The sequence below is a fragment of the Coregonus lavaretus genome (assembly GCF_964263955.1).
Source record: "Coregonus lavaretus genome assembly, chromosome: 18".
Lineage (NCBI taxonomy): Eukaryota > Metazoa > Chordata > Actinopteri > Salmoniformes > Salmonidae > Coregonus > Coregonus lavaretus.
In genome coordinates, this window is record NC_140005.1 from 3,045,377 (window position 1) to 3,056,283 (window position 10,907).

The window sequence follows — 10,907 nt, forward strand, 5'->3', positions numbered from 1 at the left end:
GAGGAAGATGAGAGGGAGATATCCCAAACAATCATTTGGTCTGATTCGATTAATGCCTGGATAGATTACCCAAGTTCCCTATTGTCAGGAAACACAGAAACAGGTTACCATGTGGGTTTACTGAAAGAGCATTCACATGTATCTACCATCAGTCCCCAAACAACAAGTCAAGGGCAGATTTTACGTATTTTTCCTGAAAAGACCGGCGCATGTGATGGGGAGAACAGGGCTGTCAAAGTGGTTTATTTCTGTAAAGATCAAGAGACCATCGGCACACCTGAAAGGCATTTGATCAAAGAGGGATCATGGCATGGAGTACCATCCAGTGATATACCGATAGCAAATGTATCCACCCTCAGTGGTTCTTTTGACGCTCAAATCAACCCAACTTCACAGGCGTCTAGCCTACGCCAAACACAGACCAGTAATGAATTGCCCACTGACAATGTTAATATCCCAAGCCATAGTACTGCCATTCCTTCTGTGCTAACCTCACCTGCTACAGAAAGCGGCTGTAATTTAGCTGTATCTACTAGGCCTATTCTTCCAGAATATTGTGAGCCATTGAACTTTCCCTCTGATGAAGAAGAAGAAGAAGAAGACTACAATGCCAATTTAAGACAAAGACTACAATGCCAAAAAACAATAGAGGATAAATATATACGGCAGTGTCGTGGCAGTTACTCAAGACCTAACCTAAGAAAGTTTGGGAAATATTGGAAAGATCCATACGCCAAGTGCAAGGAGATAGGTGTAGATTTCAATGTTGGATCTGGAGCAAAACAGAAACTTGATTTGCATTTACTGACATTTGGTGTAATGCTTGAGGTGTCTGAATATGCTAAAAATATTAATAGATCTCGCCCTCATGTTATCTTTGATATTCTAGAATACAACTTTGATCTTGGTGTACAAAATGAACAACAATATGACTTTTCAAACAAGATAGATAAAAAAATAAAAGAAATGCTGAAGATGCATTCCAAGAGAACACCTGAGTGGTTAACAGAAGTGTTTGAACTTCCTGATCCAATGACAATTAAAGTTTTGGAATACTCTCTTAAATGGGCACAGTGCTATTTGCATAACAGCTTGTCAAATCCTACACCTTTTGACATCTGCATAAAGGAGGAGCCTGTTGTGGACCTGATGACGACTGAGAGCTTCTCTACTGAGACAGACGTGAGACGATGTGCTGATGAGACGGCAATCCTTGGCCCTGAAAATGGACCTAATGATATCTGCACGAGGGATGAGCCTGATATGGACATCGTCTCTCCTCAACATGTCCAGACGGAGACCTTCACCATTCAGACAGACGTAACAATGGGCCAATCCTTAATAATGCCCACTGTAGAAGAAGCATTGAGGGTCCTCTACCCCATCTGTAAGGAAAAAGGACTTGACCTTGATGTGAAATCAAAATATGGGAAAACACAGAAACTTGACTTGCATCTATTGACCAGAGATGTAATATTTGAATTGGCAGATTTTGCCTCACAAGTGTGTGGAAATTGGAAGCAGATTGTGTGTGAGGTTCTCGAGCATAATTTTGATCTGGATTTACAAAGTGGGAAAACTGAGCTGGCTGAAGATATTATGGGACGGTTAAGAGCAGTTTTGCAGCGCAAGATGGGTAAAAACGGTACATGGAGATGTGAACTTGAAAATGAAGCTTTCTTCTTGAAGAAGTCACGCAAACGAAATAGTTCTTCAGAGATGTCCAGTAACCAGAAGGTCACTACAGCATCACTTGAGCCGAAATACCAAATGAAAGAAGTATCAAAAAGGAGGAGATTGGATTTAATGAGGAAGAAGAAAGAAATGGACATGTTAGTAACCAGGGAGACAGAGGGAGGTGATTTTGAAGTCATACAAGTAGAACCTCATTGTGTCAAGATGGAGAGCATCTCTGATGAGACTGACCTTGCACTTTGTACTGACGAAACAAAGCAAATTGTTGTAACCAACTTAGACCAATCAAATGTGACGTCTCACACCAAAAAAGTGGTGAAAGCCAAAGAGTGCTACCCACTCTGCGAGGAAATAGGTCTGGACCTTGATGTTGAATCCAAACCTTCTAAAAAGAAACTGGAATTTAATTTGCTGACAAACGGTGTAATATTTGAGGTGTATAAATATGCTAAGATAAAGTCCTATCATAAAAAAGCCAAAGGATTTGGGTATATTTTCTATGATATTCTAAAATACAATTTTGATCTTAGTTTGCAAAATCAGAGACGTAATCTATTTCAACTGCGTATTAACTGTAAAGTGAAAAGAATGGTTCAGAAACACAAAGCTGAGCTCTTGGGAAAGGGAGAAATCTCTAAAGAAGTGTTCATAATACCGAGTGTGATTCAAAGCCAAGCAAAAAAAACTGTGCTTTCAGATTATTTTCCTGAAAATGTGGAACAAGATGCAACACTGGTTTATCCTCATGGTAAAGACACTATCGCTATGGACAAAGTTGAAACAATCTCCACTGATGAAGCAGCAATGCTTGGCCAGGATAATGGACCTGCTGACATCTGCATAAAGGAGGAGTCAGATTTTCACTCTGAGGTCAAATTGGTTTATTTCTGCGAAGACCAAGATACCGTCAGCACATCTGAAGAGCATTTGAACAAAGATGGATCAACACCCAGTAATATTCTGACTGGAAATGTATTAAGCCTCCCACAGTCACCACTACCGGCTGCAGAAAGTGGTCCTTTTGAAAGTGAAATCAAGCCAACTTCAGATATAACCAGAAGGTCACTGCAGCATCACTTGAGACAAAATACCAAAGATTGACAGAAGTAGCCTAACAGAAAGAACATTTGGATTTAAGGAAAAATATTTGACATGTTAATTTTCAATTTTATGAAGTCAGACAAGTATAACTTCATTGTGACATGCTGGAGAGCCTCTCTGATCCGCTTCATCCCAGGGAAATATAATAACTTCCTTTTGCTTCAAGAAAATTCTGACTGAGATCTCAGAAAGAAAACAAGATGCAAGACGGCAATCCCCTCATCTTGTCCAGGAAGAAGAAAAACGACCTGCTGACAAGGGGAAAGGAGTCTGAGGAAGAGTCGGATCTCTCTGTCAAAAGCCAGATGCAGATTTGCCTGAAAATGATGATTGACGTTGTTATATGTGATGAAGTGCAACACGAGGTGGATTCTTACTGAACTTTCAGAATGCTTTGTAGTTGAGTCTGGTTCTGAGAAGAGATTCAAACTAATCCTTGCTGAATACAGATCAGACATCCTAGGATTTGGGGCTATTAGAAAATCTGCAAAAGGCTAAGTCAAATGCCGTCAGTCAAAAAACAGCCCTTCTTGACGCAGTTCAAGAAGGGCTGTTGGTCACTCAGGTGTGGTAGAGAGAGAAACACACAGAACCAGTGGAGCTTCAGTCTGGACAGGATGTAGCCTCAGTCTGGACAGGATGTAGCCTCAGTCTGGACAGGATGTAGCTTCAGTCTGGACAGGATGTAGCTTCAGTCTGGACAGGATGTAGCCTCAGTCTGGACAGGATGTAGCTTCAGTCTGGACAGGATGTAGCTTCAGTCTGGACAGGATGTAGCCTCAGTCTGGACAGGATGTAGCTTCAGTCTGGACAGGATGTAGCCTCAGTCTGGACAGGATGTAGCCTCAGTCTGGACAGGATGTAGCCTCAGTCTGGACAGGATGTAGCTTCAGTCTGGACAGGATGTAGCTTCAGTCTGGACAGGATGTAGCCTCAGTCTGGACAGGATGTAGCTTCAGTCTGGACAGGATGTAGCTTCAGTCTGGACAGGATGTAGCTTCAGTCTGGACAGGATGTAGCTTCAGTCTGGACCAGTTCAGAAATTGGTACACAAGAATGAGTAGCCTAGTCTTTTTAGGATTGAGCGAAATAGGGGGACAAAATATATTTTAAACGTATTGGTATTAAGGGTTTAGTGTTTGAATGGTGTATTTAGCAGATCCCCTTGGCCTCCTGTTGGTTAACTCTTGATGCCTGGTCTTGCTGTAAAGAGACTGAATACAGCTTGATTATTGCAAAACTTTTTTCTTAACCATTTTACGACGTATTCATTGACTAGACAAACTCCACTACTTTTGAAAGCCTCTGTAGAAGAACATTTGTGCTTTTTTTTTTGTTAGAAAAAAAGACGAACAAGGATTTTATTTACCTACTAAGATGGATCATGTTTGAATTTTTTTAATCAGTGGGCAATTTTTATTTTGTATTTATTTTTGTGGCAAGATTAAGAGACTGCATCAAGACCAGCTTTTCTGTTACCTGTATGTTCCCATTTTGAACATGGAGTTATTCTACCGTCAACTAAGATGTTTTTTTTTAAAGGATACTTCCACTGACATTCTTAGAGCTGGCCTCCTGTTATGTGAGTGCTGCTCTCACTCAGTCACTCGTCTCAGGGCACAAGTCTCCCCTTCTCCAAACACCGTGGATGAATCAGAATCCGTAACTAGTTATGATACGTGAGCCTCTGGATGAAAAGGTATGCAAGTAACATTTTAAGAATTCATAGAATCTGACTGGTGCCAATAGCATTCATTTCAACACTTAAATGAATGTGAATTCGCTGTAATTGCTTGGTCGGATAACTTCGTACGTGTTTGTTTCAGCAGAGTGGTCGTATCATCCCTTCTCTATGTTGGACTAAACTCTTTCAACTCTTCACAAGCGAAAACCCCAAATCCCTAAAGGTGTTTTTAGCGATATTATTTTTAACAATCAGATTATTTTCTATTTTGCTGCTTTAAGACAGGCAGCCCAATTCTGATTTTTTTTTTCTCTCTCATTAATTGGTCTTTTGACCAATCAGATCAGGCTTTGAAAAGATCTGACGTGATTGGTCAAAATACCAATTAATGAAAATATTATCCGAATTTGGTTGCCTGCCTCAACGCAGACATTGTGGCTTATTGGGGATGTCAATGGTATCCAATTCTTCTACTGTATGTGGAGAGGACATCGCTATGATTTACACTGGAACTAAAACACTTTGATTTTATAGTGACGGAGAAGGACGCCGTCTACAGTATGTCAGGAGCAAGCGGCTTGTTCCAGGAGAGCAACACTTTGAGGACGCAACTTCTGTCATGATGACGAAGGTGCCATCTCTGCTGGTGAGTTCCAGACATTTTGTGGGTGGAGGTTTTTCGTGTTCACTTTTAGCAGAGAGGAAGAGGTGAAGCGAGAGGGGTTTACTCCACCCGAAATCTGTCCGCGAAAATAAGATCACGAGGTGAGGAGTTTTTGTGTGGAGGTCAATGAGAGGGAGTTGAATTTGGTCAACAACATATTTTATTGCTAATTTGCTACGTAAGGTTTATTTTGATCTAATTGAATTTTCGTAATGGTTAGGTTGTTGCAAATGCACTGATTTTTTTAAGTGAACGCATGTGGCATTTCCGCAACTTTGGTGAAGAAACAACTTTATATCGGAGTTGTGCATGTTGTTCACATGCGTATCTGCCTTCTCATTGGCTAGAATGGTCCCACCTGATCCCGCCTCCTGCCTGTCTTCCATCTTTGAGGACATGTATTTCCAGGGGTGTACCAAGACTGTGACAAAACCAGTATCGGAACGGATATGGAGAATTTTTCGTATACGATTATGACAAGTATTAATTTATTTGTACTATCCGTGATCGGAAAAAAATAATTTTCAGCTGCCGGCGCCATCTCTCTTTCACTCGAACAGTGTGAAGCGCTGTGTGCTCTAAAGAAACGGGCGGGGTATCGGTTGAGTGTGCTGCAACGATTGGATTAGAACAAGCCGCGCTCATTTCCCCCAGACGGACACACGCTCTGTTTCACCTACTCAGTCACAAGTCTCCACTTCTCTGAACATGGTGTATGAATCAGAATCGGTAGCTAGTCATTGTTGTTAAATCTAGTTATTTCCTGTCGGCTTTGCTGAAGCCGTAGGGTTGTTTTAGTCTGTCTACTTTGGCGTTTAGTAGGCCTACTATGTCTGTCCGTATCATTATTACATTGCTGACATTTACATTTTACATTTTTGTCATTTAGCAGACGCTCTTATCCAGAGCGACTTACAGTTTTAAGAGAGTGCATACATTTTTTTTTTTTTCCATACTGGCCCCCCCGTGGGAAACGAACCCACAACCCTGGCGTTGCAAGCGCCATGCTCTACCAACTGAGCTACAGGAGGCTGAAGACGTTTGCCGTTACGTCGTCATCCAAGCTCGCTTACTATTAGTATTTATTCTCCCCCGGGCATGTTTACCGAGCGACAGATCATCAGAAAATAAAATGACAAATGTAGATCTTTTATTTTTACTGTACACACGTTAAGTGTCTGGAGAGAGAATGTTTTTCTCCTCTCTCAAGTGAAACAATATCTGGGTCCAGTGAATGATCCTACTTTCATCTAAATGTATCTGGAATAAATGCGGGCAGTAGTAGCCAGCCATTCATTAGCCTATTTCGTTGATAATTGAATAGGACTAAGTAAGTAAATCATGTGCATTTTTAATCTGTCGACGTCGTTTACCTCTTGGAACAATGTGTGTGAAGGAGCATACCGACGCGCTCTGAGTGACGGTGCAGTGAGGCATTTAATGCGCACTTCCGGGTTTTCCGATCACGAGTAAATCCGATTACGAGTGTGATAAAATGGTGTGTTGCCGTTGTTAGGGATCAGGCACACCATTTAGAGTTTGCTGGCCCACAGTACTTAGCACCTCTGAACGCATTTTAGAGCAGTTACTCGACCATCTTGTCAATACAATAGATCATCTTTGACTGTAGACCTCTTATCAGCATGGTCTGACTAGGGTGAAATAACTGCATGCACACGCAACTGTCTCTACCATAGAACATTTATTGGGGAGTCACAGATTATTTATTTTTTTGCGTTCTCTAAAAACTCGCTTGCCACGCTGATGATGAAATCCTTAGTTTTGTTTTTGATATACACTGGCAGTGGCGCTCATAGAGAAATGCTCTAATTCCAGTGCTAGTGGTGGAGAAGGACATCATCTATGTCAGGAGAGCAACACCTTGAGGAGGAGTCTTCTCAGTCATGATGAGGGGGAGGTCTTGTCTTGTTCCAGGAGAGCAACACCTTGAGGAGGAGTCTTCTCAGTCATGATGAGGGGAGGTCTTGTCTTGTTCCAGGAGAGCAACACCTTGAGGAGGAGTCTTCTCAGTCATGATGAGGGGAGGTCTTGTCTTGTTCCAGGAGAGCAACACCTTGAGGAGGAGTCTTCTCAGTCATGATGAGGGGAGGTCTTGTCTTGTTCCAGGAGAGCAACACCTTGAGGAGGAGTCTTCTCAGTCATGATGAGGGGGAGGTCTTGTCTTGTTCCAGGAGAGCAACACCTTGAGGAGGAGTCTTCTCAGTCATGATGAGGGGGAGGTCTTGTCTTGTTCCAGGAGAGCAACACCTTGAGGAGGAGTCTTCTCAGTCATGATGAGGGGGAGGTCTTGTCTTGTTCCAGGAGAGCAACACCTTGAGGAGGAGTCTTCTCAGTCATGATGAGGGGGAGGTCTTGTCTTGTTCCAGGAGAGCAACACCTTGAGGAGGAGTCTTCTCAGTCATGATGAGGGGGAGGTCTTGTCTTGTTCCAGGAGAGCAACACCTTGAGGAGGAGTCTTCTCAGTCATGATGAGGGGGAGGTCTTGTCTTGTTCCAGGAGAGCAACACCTTGAGGAGGAGTCTTCTCAGTCATGATGAGGGGAGGTCTTGTCTTGTTCCAGGAGAGCAACACCTTGAGGAGGAGTCTTCTCAGTCATGATGAGGGGGAGGTCTTGTCTTGTTCCAGGAGAGCAACACCTTGAGGAGGAGTCTTCTCAGTCATGATGAGGGGGAGGTCTTGTCTTGTTCCAGGAGAGCAACACCTTGAGGAGGAGTCTTCTCAGTCATGATGAGGGGAGGTCTTGTCTTGTTCCAGGAGAGCAACACCTTGAGGAGGAGTCTTCTCAGTCATGATGAGGGGGAGGTCTTGTCTTGTTCCAGGAGAGCAACACCTTGAGGAGGAGTCTTCTCAGTCATGATGAGGGGGAGGTCTTGTCTTGTTCCAGGAGAGCAACACCTTGAGGAGGAGTCTTCTCAGTCATGATGAGGGGGAGGTCTTGTCTTGTTCCAGGAGAGCAACACCTTGAGGAGGAGTCTTCTCAGTCATGATGAGGGGAGGTCTTGTCTTGTTCCAGGAGAGCAACACCTTGAGGAGGAGTCTTCTCAGTCATGATGAGGGGGAGGTCTTGTCTTGTTCCAGGAGAGCAACACCTTGAGGAGGAGTCTTCTCAGTCATGATGAGGGGAGGTCTTGTCTTGTTCCAGGAGAGCAACACCTTGAGGAGGAGTCTTCTCAGTCATGATGAGGGGGAGGTCTTGTCTTGTTCCAGGAGAGCAACACCTTGAGGAGGAGTCTTCTCAGTCATGATGAGGTGAGGTCTTGTCATCGTGACATTTGGTTGTAAAATGTAGGACTCATAAGGGAGAAATCTGCTGCCAACTATAGCCCGTGAAGTCTCTTCTTTGTCGAACCTTCTTGTTTCAGAGCCTCAAAAAATGACTTAATTTGAGGCTTAACAGGAGTGGGGGAGAAAGAAAAAAGCTCTCAATTCCCAAAAAAATTAATTAGCTGATGTCTCAATTCATCACCATCTTGCACAACCCTTATAATCAACCCTTCGCCATCTGGCACAGCCATTAGAATCAACCCTTCGCCATCTAGCACAGCCATTAGAATCAACCCTTCGCCATCTGGCACAGCCATTAGAATTAACCCTTTGCCATCTTGCACAGCCATTAGAACCTTTACCTAAGTGGGATGCAGAACTACAACACACATTGACTGACTTTGATGGTGTTCTGTTCTAGTGTTTCTGTGGAACACCAAGCTACAAAAACAAAAGTGAGAAATAATACATGTAATTAAGCTATTGGCTATAGCCTGGGCAGTGGACTGATCCAACACAGATTAACCAGATATTCAGGCTAACTACCAAGCCAGACACAGAACATATTTCATTGTCTCCCTTTTGTGTCCCAACTTAGGATACCATACAATAGGGCTAAATGTTCTGTTGTCATCCAAGGGGCTTACAGTACATGAAGGTATTCAAAATCCCCAACACACATCAGAACCCATCTCAGCAGACATGGAGCACTTCTCATAGAGATGACCTTGTTGTCATAGAGATGGCCTTGTTGTCATAGAGATGGCCTTGTTGTCATAGAGATTGCCTTGTTGTCATAGAGATGGCCTTGTTGTCATAGAGATTGCCTTGTTGTCATAGAGATTGCCTTGTTGTCATAGAGATTGCCTTGTTGTCATAGAGATTGCCTTGTTGTCATAGAGATGGCCTTGTTGTCAAGATTTGAGTCTTATTTTCCTTAGAAGGTTTTTCACACGTTGTGGATTTGTACCAAAACAATTAATTCCATATATCCCTACTTCGGTTTAACCACCCTCTTCATTTTATTCCCAGATCTTCTATTTGTCGTACTAGAGGGACATGAAGTCTGACTCCATCCTCAACATGTGGACCTGCCCTGAGGATGTTGGACACCACTGTTACACCTTCAGCCATGTTGATTTCCTGTCAGACTGGTTGTTTTTGGTCCATGGACTGACAGACCTGAACTTTTACCAGAACAGGGAATACAATGTTCATCAGACTCTCCTCACAGTGAACTGACGTCTCTCTGACTGGTTGTGAGGTCACAGGAAATAGACTGATCTGTTTACAAGGGATGCAGCATTCTAATTCTGATAGAATACGGTTCTAAGGAGTTCAGGTAGTAACCAGTACTTTGAGATGAATGTAGATGTCCACACTCTGGACAATATAAAAGGCTTTGGAGAGGGACCACGCTTTCAGGAGAAGGATAACAGGGCCTTGTCCAGAAAACAACCCCCAGCCCTTACCTCCAAGGCACTTGTGTACAGGACATTTAATAAAGGGAATGTAATACATTATTTGATACAATCAGGGAATTTTGCATACAGTTCAGTTACATTACGTTTTGGAAATTCAATGGTCATTAAAATGTATTTTTTGGGGGTTTTCCGCATTTGCCCTGTATGTGGAAAAGTCATGGAATTTTTAGTGCATCTTAAGAGTGAAAACCCTGTGTCCAGATCTGAAATTAGTCACTCTGAACATTTCATCTAGCCTATCAGAGGGTATGTATCTAGCCTATCAGAGGGTATGTATCTAGCCTATCAGAGGGTATGTTTAGCCACTTTGCTTGTTATACCACAATCTTTGAGTTTTACATGAATTCTAGTCTGGCAACCGGTTGTCCGGCTTAAATAAAATTAAGTATCCTAGGGCCAGTTTCTCAGATGTAGATAAATTCCAAAAATCATGTTCAATGGAGATTCACCGTTGAAAGTGCTTTTACAGGCCTGCTACACTGGAAACTTATTTTTGCAGGGCATGAAACGCTCTTATTTATTTCAATGAAACCTGGGTGTAGGCAGCAGTGCTCCACATAAGGCTTGCGCTGCCCCTCAGGGTTGGGCTGAATTAGAATTGAAGGCATTTAATTCAGGAAGTTATCACAAATTACAATTAATTAATTGAAAACAAATTTTTATTTTCAATACTTCTTAATACACTGAAAATTAGAAGCTATTGATTTAAAACGTGTTTCAATTTCAGAATTGTTTTATTCAAATCATTTCCTGAATTGACTGCCTTTAATTTTAGTCGAGGCCAAACCTGGTGACCAGTGTGAAATAACTCTGGTTCTATTTCCAAGGATTCGTTGCGCAGCTCATGCCCGAGAACACTTGGAAGTGTGTTTTCTGCTACTGCCAACAAAAAGTTACACTGGGTTTACATGACTCGTGCTGGAACAGCTTTGCGCTGAGTGAGCGCAAACCCAGGAATAACGGCTGCGACTGCCGTTCAGCAGCAACTTCAAAA

At 42.6% G+C, this 10,907-nt stretch overlaps 1 long non-coding RNA gene across 1 annotated transcript; it reads left to right on the forward strand.

The window, feature by feature from the left end:
- The first annotated feature begins 2,883 nt into the window (after nt 1–2,883).
- On the forward strand, nt 2,884–10,308 carry LOC311145859. Its single transcript, XR_014614637.1, has 5 exons — nt 2,884–4,495; nt 4,626–4,703; nt 5,015–5,126; nt 7,015–8,414; nt 9,462–10,308. It is a non-coding gene; the product is annotated as an uncharacterized lncRNA (long non-coding RNA).
- Nucleotides 10,309–10,907: the final 599 nt, after the last annotated feature.